At 38.7% G+C, this 11,386-nt stretch overlaps 1 protein-coding gene across 1 annotated transcript in view; it reads right to left on the reverse strand.

Annotated features, from left to right (window-relative positions):
• IGSF1 (immunoglobulin superfamily member 1) overlaps positions 1–9,639 on the reverse strand; it is a 456,826-nt gene extending 447,187 nt beyond the window's left edge. The window contains exon 1 of the mRNA XM_082445236.1: positions 7,054–9,639. The gene's annotated coding sequence lies outside the window, so the exon portion shown is untranslated. The remainder of the gene's footprint in view (positions 1–7,053) is intronic.
• Positions 9,640–11,386: the final 1,747 nt, after the last annotated feature.

The following is an 11,386-nucleotide window of genomic DNA, read 5'->3' on the forward strand; positions in this document are numbered from 1 at the left end:
AGTCACCGGGAAATATAGCTACTTAGTATCTTGCCCAGTTTAATTAAACCTGCTCGCTGCTGTACTTTTGCTTTGGTTTTCATCTGAAAACTGAGGCCTAAAACTACCCACCCTCATCAGGTGTCTTCTCTTAGCAAGAATTCAGTTTCCACTAGGCTTAGTCTTCACAGTTCTGTTTTTGTTCACTCAGCACATTATATCTCCAGCCTTTTCCCAAGTTATCAAGTTGTCTGCTTCTGTGGGTAAGTCTCAGGGATCCAGGCCTAAACAGAAAAATAAAATGCTGAAAATCCAACCAGGAGGGCATCTCTACATATCCATGTGTCCTTGCCTGGCTCATCTCTGTGGCTCTCAAGTAATTTTCCTACATTTTCTAGGTAAAGACATAGGTTCTGTATGTTGAGTTGTTGGCAGCAATTTGACTGGGGCCCTAAGAAGAGGGTCCACATAGCTCTCACCGTTAACTGCCATACAATGCCCTACATGGCAGGATATATGTGTGTATATATAGAAGATATATATATATCTTCTAATCAGAGGTTACTCAGATAACCTAGTCCATTAGAGATCAGTTTTAAAACCATTTCCTCATTAATAAGATGTGCTTGCCAAGGATTCAGAAATAACCATGTGCTGATCAAGAGCAGAGCACTGCCACACAACTTACGACCACTGATAACCTTTTGGATTATGTCTTTCCACTCCTCTCAATACACAGGGTTCTATATTTGTGTTCAAACACAACAATAAATTTATATTAAAACTGAATGTTACATCACTCTTTTTGAATTATGGTTTTCTCAGGGTATATGCCCAGAGTCTGTCATACAGAGTGAAGTAAGTCAGAAAGAGAAAAACAAATACCGTATGCTAACACATATATATGGAATCTAAAAAAAAATGGTCATGAAGAACCTAGGGGCAGGACAGGAATAAAGACACAGACGTAGAGAATGGACTTGAGGACACGGGGAGGGGGAAGGGTAAGCTGGGACAAAGTGACAGAGTGGCATGGACATATAGACACTACCAAATGTAAAACAGATAGCTAGTGGGAAGCAGCCGCATAGCACAGAGAGATCATAGCACAGAGAGATCAGCTCGGTGCTTTGTGACCACCTAGAGGGGTGGGATAAGGAGGGTGGGAGGGAGACGCAAGAGGGAGGAGATATGGGGATATATGTATATGTATAGCTGATTCACTTTGTTATAAAGCAGAAACTAACACACCATTCTAAAGCAATTATACTCCAACAAAGATGTTAAAAAAATAAATAAACCATAAGGAAAAAAAAACCAAAAACTGAATGTTAGTACATTATGGTTTCCATAAGAAATTTTCGCTCCTGATTCCCAGGCATTTTAAGACTATTATATAAAATTTGCAAGTCCTCCTTTTTATAAATAATTTATTAAAAATGCTTTTTATTGCCCTACTTATATATTGAATATACAGTATGTATGAGGTATATGTTATATGCATATATATACATGTGCACATTTGTTTCTGCTTAATTATAATTTTATTTATATTGGGTGTAGTTTTACACAAAGTCTTCTGCATAACCGTATGTAAATTGTGTGGTCTCGTGTCAATATATATTTTACCCAGCTTGAAATTTCTTAACATTTTATCTTAGAAAGAGGTCTCTCTTCCAAGCAATTAAAAGAGTGACATCTACTGTTGGCAACCTGTTCACATTTTAAAGCCAAAAATAAATGGCACCTCAGTCAAAACTTTATAACTTTTAAACTATCTCTGCCATACATTCTTACATGTTTCCTGTGCACATATATTTTTTAGCCTAAAATCCCAGTTCCCTTGTACCTCAAGTGTTCAAATATGTTTTCTTCACTGATTATAGTTTGAGTTCTTTGCAAACATCATTAAATATTCCTTGGAATACTTCATATGTCTAAAGGTGCCTCCCCATCTTTTTGCATTTCTTAGAATTAAGCATACCTGTTTACAAAATTACTGGGTACATTAGCTATGTATAAAGTGCAGTGAGGTCATAAGTAATGCCCATTCAAGCAGACAAGGATTTCCAAAACATGGGTGTCTCAAATGCTCTTGTTTTCTGTGATCAGTTAGAGATATAAATACATTAGGTCTCAAATGGCCACCAAATTAAGTTTTGCTAATAATTTCTTCTGTACATATTTGTTCTGAATTGGTTCTCAAATTACAAATATATTATTGGCTTCTTGAAATACACAGTCTATGAAGAACAAATAGAAACACTTTATCCCAAATCCTTGTTTCCCAAGGGAACCACTATTAGCAGCTTGATGAGTATGTTGGTTTAAATTTAATAAAAGTGATATAAAACTATTTTCAAGAGCTAAATAGATTTAGCCTACATGTCATCATTATACTCCCTATACTCCTCAGCACAATGCTAAACACACACACACACACACACACACACACACACACTAAACATTTCCATTTCTTTTCTTCAAAGCCATCTTGGTCACATTGTACATGGAGTTTGGTGCCCTGAATTTTTGAGTCAACAGTGGACAGTGGGCAATTGCCAATAGCATTAACTATTCATGAGCAATATGATAGTTTTTCATGGTTAAATCTCATAGCATTCCTTTATTACTGAGCAAATCATAAGAATAACATGCATCTGGAAAAGAATCAGTAATTTGACGAAATATAAAGCAATAAAGAAATGATACTAAATGGGAAGGAAATCCAAAAAAGAGGGGATATATGTACATGCAGAGTTGATTCACTTTGCTGTACAGTAGAAACTAACACAACACTGTAAAGCAGCTATACTCCAATAAAAATTTTTTTTAAAATTAAGAAATTTTTTTTTTAAAGTAATATCTGTTTTCATGAAAGAAAAAAAAAGAAATGATACTCTGAGTCACAGGAACTCAGTAGATACACCATTGATGTTTGATCTACTGCATTTTGCTTTTATGTTACATTTATTATATAATTATACATGTGTGGGCACCTGTGTAACGGCTGTCATAGTTTGCTGGTATGGATTTTGACTTACATGATACATGTGGAATATCCTTACAGTTTGAGTTGCTTCCTTCTATCATCATTTTCTTAGGTCTTATAAACGCCTCTTCATACGACTTTAAATATGCTTCAGAAACAGGATTTTCTGTTAAGCACAATTTAGAAATGCCTTTCTGTTTGTATAACAATTAAGAGTGAGGCCTTTAAATTCTGCGTATACATAGACCTGTGCACATATTTAAAAGAAAAATAGATCTTGTAACACACTCTTTTCTTAATTGCATGTTGGGATAACGTTCGTTTCTTTTTTAAAACATTTCACATGCAAGCTTTTCTTGCTTTCAACACTTCAAGACTTCAGACAAGTAGAAAGTTAAAACTTGAAGGCAAGCCATTGGAAACATCACTCTAGAAAGTTAGACACTGTCACTTGTTTGGTTGTACACTTTCCAGATACTTCCCTTGTGCCTATTCACTTTTTAAAATACATGTGTTTATGTGTTCGACTTGAATTAACCATGTATGTAATAAGTAGAAAAAGACAGACTTTATTTTTCCTTTTCATTTTCCTTGTATTAGACACCTAGGATGGTTTGATCCTGAAGTTTCAACACTTTGCTTTTTTCCCCTGAATCAAATTTTTGGACATCTCTCCTGAGAAGGACTCAAGAGAATGGATTTCAGTCTTTCCAAAGATTGACGAAGACTGCCTGCTCTAGCTGAACTTGCTGAAGCTGAACCCAGAAAATGGACCCTTTGCCCCTCCTCACTATCCATTCTTATAAAGGAAAACTCAATGATCCTCCTTGGCTCCACCTCTCTGCTTTCCTGTGTGAGTGTGGCTGTGTGATCACTTTTGAGAGGCAGAGTCTCTGGACAAAGGGTATTCTCCTGTGAAAGATGAACCAATGCTGATCAACTGACCTCCAAAGAGTTGAGCCAATTGACAATGCTTCTCACCTGGTTAGGAGGTTGTCCAATTCTACAAATCATTACACAAACTGGGTGATATTAATGGCTTTATTTTCAGTGGCTTGCTCAGGGTTATAAGGAAGAGTGAAGAGTATTATAGGAGAACAGGTGGAATTGCAATTTATTTTGGTACTGGTGAATTTGAGAATCTCTACTAGTAAGACTTTTGTGTTGCGTGGCCTTTTATTGCCTGGAAAGTGCCTGTTCTTTCCTTTGCCACATTTCCTACTGGGTGGGGTTTTTTTGTTAACTTTTCATTCTGAAACAGCTTTTGATCTGAGATGAGTATCAATGGTTGAGCGGTAGTTAGGGTTGGCAAGAGTTACAATCTCCTGTTACTGGGTCATGGTGTCATGCTTGAATTCCTGAGACTCAGAAAGGTGCTGTTGTTTTAGGCTTCCATCCACTTCCTGGCCAAATGTAGTCTCTTAATGCATACCAAAATGTGTGAACTGAAAATTCTTGAGCACGAAGAATTCCAGGTCTAGGGAATTCTGTCACACTCAATTCTAACTGCAGATATGGGTCACTGTCTTTACACAGTGTAGCATATGACCAAGTCAAATTGTTACAACCATCAGGCAGCTTAGTTCATCTGATACAGGCTTTCTTTGCTATCTGCTTAGCTGAAGTAGGGTGAAGAGGTCAGAGGCCACCTTACATCTTCATAGCGTACTTGACCACTGGGGCATGCTTTCTCAAATGTCTCCAAATCTTCCTTGGCTGCCCTTAACCAAGAACAGCCTCAAGGATATCTAGACCCAAATGCTTCAGATTTGAAGTGAAGGAGGCCCAGCTCAGGGCCAGCCTCCACTCAACCTCGCAAAAGACCAAACCTTTCTCAACTTCTAGGCCTCACAGGAGTGCTAACAACTTTAGGTTTTGTCAGACTACTTCCTCTAGGTGGCAGTATTGCTCTGGAAAAGCAAGTTAACCCAGCCCACCCCCACCCACCCCAGGCCTACTCCTGCCCATTCAATCTGAAAAAGCCACCAAGACACAAAGGAGTCAGGAAAAAAGCTGCCTTGCTATCGCCCTGTGTGGGGGAAATTTGCTCAGACAGACATATTTTTGCTGCTAGTTTCCCTGAGAAATCAAACTGAGGCCTAAACCACCTACTCTCATCAGCCATGTTTTCTTTTCAAGAATTTCATTTCTACTCTACCAAACCTTTGCCGGTCTGCTCTTCTTCGCTCTGCCTTGACCCCCAACATTGTCCCATGTTATTTGCTGTAATGGGCAATTCTTAGGGATCCAGGGCTAAGAGAGTAAAGAAAATGGTGGAAATAAGGGCCTGGAGAAGAACAAGTCTCAGCACCAGGCCACGTGGTTCTTTACTGATCTCACTGCCAGGTTCCCTGGGGGTCCTCCACTTTCTGAGTGGGCACTAGGCCTTGTGTTGACTGGGAGGCAGCTATTTGGCTGGAACCCTAAGAGGAGGGTCCGGATAGCTCTCAAGTTTTAATTCCACACACTGTTCCACTTGGAGTGACACAGACACTCGAACGTATATAAATTCCAGTCAGAAGGGACAGGATTTTGTTTCATGGTTTCATCATTTAACACTGGAACACAACAGTGTTCCCATGCATGTGATTATGACCTTCAACAGCTTCCTTTGACTTTATTATTATGTATGTGTATGCTACTTAATTAAGTCTTAGGGATCAGTCTCCTTCATTTTCTCGTAAGCAACTAACACATGGTGCTTGCAAAGGGTTTAGAAAATAACCATGTGCTGATCGAGAGTAAAAGTGTTGTCAGAAAGTCTGTATTAAGCACTAATAACCTTTTGCACATTTACTTCCATTCTTTCAACACACACAACACAGTTCTATATTTATGGTAATAAACTACAACAAATTTACATTTAAATTGGATTTATATATGCATACTGTCTTAGATCCCAAATTTTCACTTCCGATTCCTGGGTAGTTTGAAATTATCGTGAAACATTTGCAAGACCTGGATTTTAGACAATAAAACACTTGCAAAGAACTACTCGATTGACCCATTAATTAAATAATATTAATTAGGTTCTCACTTAATGTTTTTTTAATACATACACAGGACCTAAAACACCAATAATGCCACCACTCAGGAATCTTGATTTTGAGATTTGCCTTACCTAATCATTAATACGATGACACACATGTACAAATTTTTTTTTCTAAAACTAATATTGGAACGGACACTGGATACTCATGAGCCAGAACATTAGGGTTTCTTTTCTTGTACTACTCAAAATTTACACCCAATTTTTATCTTAAGATTTTCTTTAAAGACTGTAAAGAACGAAAACAGAATTCAATAATTGAAGGTTGAAATTGGTATCTCTCAAATTCCATCACCCAGATGTGTATCCTAAGAAGACTTTAATTTAAGGAGGATGCACTCACACCCTTTACATGCAGCTATAATCTTTCATTAATGCCTCGCTTTATATAAATATAAATATGGATATAAAGGTCAACTGAGAATTTCAAGTTGAAAAGCATACTCACTGTAACACTGGCCATCATTTTAAATATGCAGCTTTTTAAAATGTTTATATATATATATAAATAAATGTTTACACACACATATACAAACACACACACACAGGACTGCTTCTCTCTAAACATAATTGGACGCATACTGGCTGTAGTTTTACACAATCCTCAGCACTACCTTATACCGTTTGCATACTTGCATATCAATATATATTTCTGAGTGCTTGAAAATGTTTTATAGCTTACTCTAGAAAACCCTTCTATTTCAAGAAATTACAACAGTTATACCTACTGGCAAAGCATTCAGTTTTGAGAAATTATAAAGTAGAAAACAATTGGTACCTCAGTCAGAAGAAATAACCACTTTTAAAACATCTTTGCCATGCATTTTTCTCTCTCCACTTTGCACATATATGTACTTTTAAAAAACAATGTTCAAATTCCCTTCTACCCTGAGCATTAAAACAAGTTTTCCTACTTTGCAGCTTGAATGCTTTTTAAAACATCATTAACTATTCTTTGGAGTTCTGACATGTTTTAAATCTTTGCCACCTGTTTTCGCATTTCTAGAAACAATCATGCTCCTTTACAGTGTACCTGCTACAACAGCCATGTATGAAGAAGTGAAGTGAGGTCACAGGTAATGCCACCTCCTGCAGACAAGGACTTTTAAAACGTGGGTTCATCTTCAATCCTCTCCCCTTGTTTCTGCTTCCCATCTGTTTGTGCGAGATCTGCTCTCATAGCAGAAGTGGTAACCCTTCTTGGCTTGGCTGGGTGGTTCCACTTTTCTTCAGGCTCTCTCAGCTCCAATTTGGGTGCACCTGAGACCTCCAGCAACACACTTTGTCCTGCTATAAGCCCCCAGGAATTGTCCTGTCCTCTGTGCTCTGACTCTGCTACCACAAAGGGCCCAGGTCCCAGAGCAAGGGAACACCACGTGCTCTGAGGCGCAGGGAGAAAGAAATATACCCACAGGCTTAGCATTTTTGTTAGCGGCTTCCTCTGGTCCCGCCCACCCCGGGAGAATACCAAGACCCCACCCCACGACTTCCTGTGCCTGGACTTCCTGGCATCTGCTGGCTGTCCTGCCTCCCCAAAGGCCAGCCCCTACACCTGAACCCCACCTTAGCTCCTGGTTGGCTTCTGGAGCAGACACCGAGCTCTGGCTGGGGGCCCGGCCCTTCAGCCTCCTCACCTTCTAGAAGGGTCCTTTCCAAAGTAAAAGTCCTTTCAGAGGGGAAACCTTGGGACTTCTACCAGTGACTTCCTCACGATGGCAGTATTGCTCCAGAAATTCTACCTAACACTGCCCCCATGCCCTCTTCTCCCGCCCGTCGGGTGTGAAAAAAATGTGACCAAGAGACACAGGCGGGAAGAAATATGGCTGCCTTGCTTCTTGCCCAGTTTGAAGAAACCTGCTCACACTATTGTGATTTTGCTTTCGGTTTACATCTGCAATCAAACTGAGGCCTAAACCTACACTCTCCTCAGGCAACTTTTCGGTTCAAGAACTCAATTTCCACTTACCTAGTCTTTGCAGTTCTACTTTTTCTTCACTCAGCATTATATCTCAAGTGTTTTGTTACCAAATTGTCTTGGGATATCAAGAGGCGAACCTCCGGGATCCAGGCCTAAGGGGGAAAAGAAAATGTTTGCACCTAAGGGCTTGGAGAAGAGCAAATCTAGGCACTAGTACTTGTGGTTCTTGACCTGGCTCATTTCCCAGGTTCCCTGGGAGTCCTCCTCCATTTACTGGCCTGGCACTAGTCCTTGGGTGTATTTAGGGAGAGGCAGCTATTTGTCTGGAAGCCTAAGATAAGTGTTAGATAGTTCTCAAGACTTCATATTATATAGTGCCCATGTGAAATGATACACATACTCAAATATGTACAAATTCCAGTCAGAGGGGACAGACATGGTTTAGCCTCATGGTTTCATCATTTAACATTGGAACACAGGCACATTCTTACATCATTATAGGGCCTTCAGTGGCTTCCTACAATTTTAATGTGTATGTGTGTTTCACTGATTATATCTTAGGGATCAGTCATATAGCATTTTCTCATACGTAAATACGACATGGTGCTTGCAAAGGATTCAGAAAATAAATGCGTGCTGATCAAGAGTAAAGCACTGTCATAAACAGTACTTGTTAGTACCTCTGATAAAAACATTTGGATTATGTTTTTAACATGCCCATACAAACTGTTTCCATACACTCATGCACTCATTTCAATATACACATACATACATGTATATTTAGCTTCATACAAAACAAGTTTACATTAAAATGAGATTTATTTGTACGTCATGGTTTGGATCATATTTTCATGAAAAATTTGCAAGACCTGATTTTTAGTAAATAAAACATTGGCAAAGAGCTTCTTGATCACTACATTCACCAAAAATATTAGGATCCTAACGAAGAAATGTTCAGTTCAGGGACTTCCCTGGTGGTGCAGTTGTTAAGAATCCGCCTGTCAATGCAGGGGACACGGGTTCGAGCCCTGGTCCGGGAAGATCCCACATGTCACAGAGCAACTAAGCCTGTGCGCCACAACTACTGAGCCTGCACTCTAGAGCCCGTGATCCACAACTACAGAGCCTGCATGCCACAACTACTGAAGCCTGCGCACCTAGAGCCCATGCTCCGCAACAAGAGAAGCCACCGCAATGAGAAGCCCGTGCACTGCAACGAAGGGTAGCCCCCGCTCAGTGCAACTAGAGAAAGCCCGCGCGCAGCAGTGAAGACGCAGTGCAGCCAAAAATAAATAAATAAATAAATAAATTTATTTTTAAAAAAAGAGAAATGTTCAGTTCATAAGACACTTACTTTACCGAAATTTAATGCCTATGATGTCACCCCTCAGCCATCATTACTTGAAGATCTACGTTTTCTAGTCTTTATTATGCTAACATGATATACATATAGTCTTAAAACTAATATTGAATGACAACTATACATGTATGCCTCAGAAAATATAGGGTTTTCCCCCTTCTCAAAAATTTAACCTATATTTTTATCTAAAATTTAACCTTAACATTTTATTATTAGAAAATATAAGAACAGATTACATTACTGTATAAATAAAGTCTGTGTCTACATCACTCTAATACTGTGATCCAGGTGTGTATTCTATCAGAGTCAAGGTGAAAGCATTCATATTTTTTTATAGTCATCAATAACCCATGCCCCCTGCAGTGGAAGCGCGGAGCCCCGACCAGTGGACCGCCAGGGAAGCCCCAATAAATCCATTTTAATATAAACTTATTATTGTGTATGAAGCTAAATAGCAATATATATTTGTGTGTATGTATGTGTATATATATATACATACATATACATACACAAACTCCACACATGCATATATGGACGCAGAGGTGAAGTTTAATTGCATTCTTATTGTAATAATCACTATGATTAAAATATATAATATATAATTTTTACACATGTGTAGACATATAGATGGTTATATATGATGTACAAATATGTATGTTTATTTCTCTTTGAACATAATTGGATGCATACTGAAGGTAGTTCTGACAAAATCATCATCTTATACAATTACCATATTCTCATATACATATACATATTTGGAGAACTTGGAATTTCTGTATTCTCCTGTAGGAAGAGTCTTATCATCCAAGAGATTTACAAAAGAAATACGTGCTATAGGCAAACTGTTCAAATTTTGAGAAGTCATAAGGCCGAAAGTAATGGAAGTTCAATCCCAACAAGAATAAAGACTTTTAAAATGTCATTCTCACCTCTTATACAATATACTAATAACTTATAAAAAATAAAATTAGGGCTTCCCTGGTGGCGCAGTGGTTGAGAGTCTGCCTGCCGATGCAGGGGACACGGGTTCGAGCCCTGGTTTGGGAAGATCCCACATGCCGCGGAGCAACTGGGCCCGTGAGCCACAACTACTGAGCCTGCGCGTCTGGAGCCTGTGCTCCGCAACAAGAGAGGCCGCGATAGTGAGAGGCCCGCGCACCGCGATGAAGAGTGGCCCCCGCTTGCCTCAACTGGAGAAAGCCCTCGCACAGAAACGAAGACCCAACACAGCCATAAATAAATAAATAAATAAATAAATAAATAAATAAATTAAAAAATTTTTTTAAAATAAAATTAAAGTTCCTTCAGACCTCTGGTGTTCAAATATGTCTTCTGCATTTACTGAGGCTAGAGTACTTTCCAAACTTCATTAAATATTCTTTGAAATACTGGTTATTTTTTAAAGAGTAGCCCCTTACGTTTGGAATTTCTCAAAATTAGACATGCTTCTTAACAATAAGTCCAGGTACAACAGCCAATTAATAAAGAAGTGCAAGGAAGTCACAAGCAATGCCACCTCAAACAGACAAGGACTTATAAAATACGGTTGTCTCTTCAATCCTCCTGTTGTGTATGTTCATATTCCTTAGGCCTCCTGAGGTCAACGCAGCAAGTTGTCACCAATAATTTTTTCTGCACATATTTGTTCTGGATTTGCTATTGAATTACAGTATAGTACAAACATTGTGAAAACTCTTGCAGAATACACACATCTCTGAAAGACATATGGAAATACTTCATCTCAAATCAACCTATCCCAAGGGAACCACTATGGACAGCTTAATGGGTACATGTGTTCGAATGTTGTAAACAAGATGTACAACCATTCATTCATGAGAGCTGATATTATTTAACTAAATAAATATAGCCTACCGCTCATCAATAAACTCCCCTATTTGCTCACACAGCGCTTGAAACACACAAACTTGCAACCACAGATGAACACATCATTATTTATTTTCTTCAACTGTATCCTGGTTATACTGTAGGTGGAGTTTTTTGTCATTGTTTCTTCACTCAGCATTGGCTAAATGGATACTCATACATTTCCTTTATCCTTGGTCAAATTCTAATGATAATATATGCATC

The sequence above is a fragment of the Balaenoptera physalus genome, assembly GCF_965194825.1.
Source record: "Balaenoptera physalus genome assembly, chromosome: X".
In the NCBI taxonomy this organism is placed as follows: domain Eukaryota; kingdom Metazoa; phylum Chordata; class Mammalia; order Artiodactyla; family Balaenopteridae; genus Balaenoptera; species Balaenoptera physalus.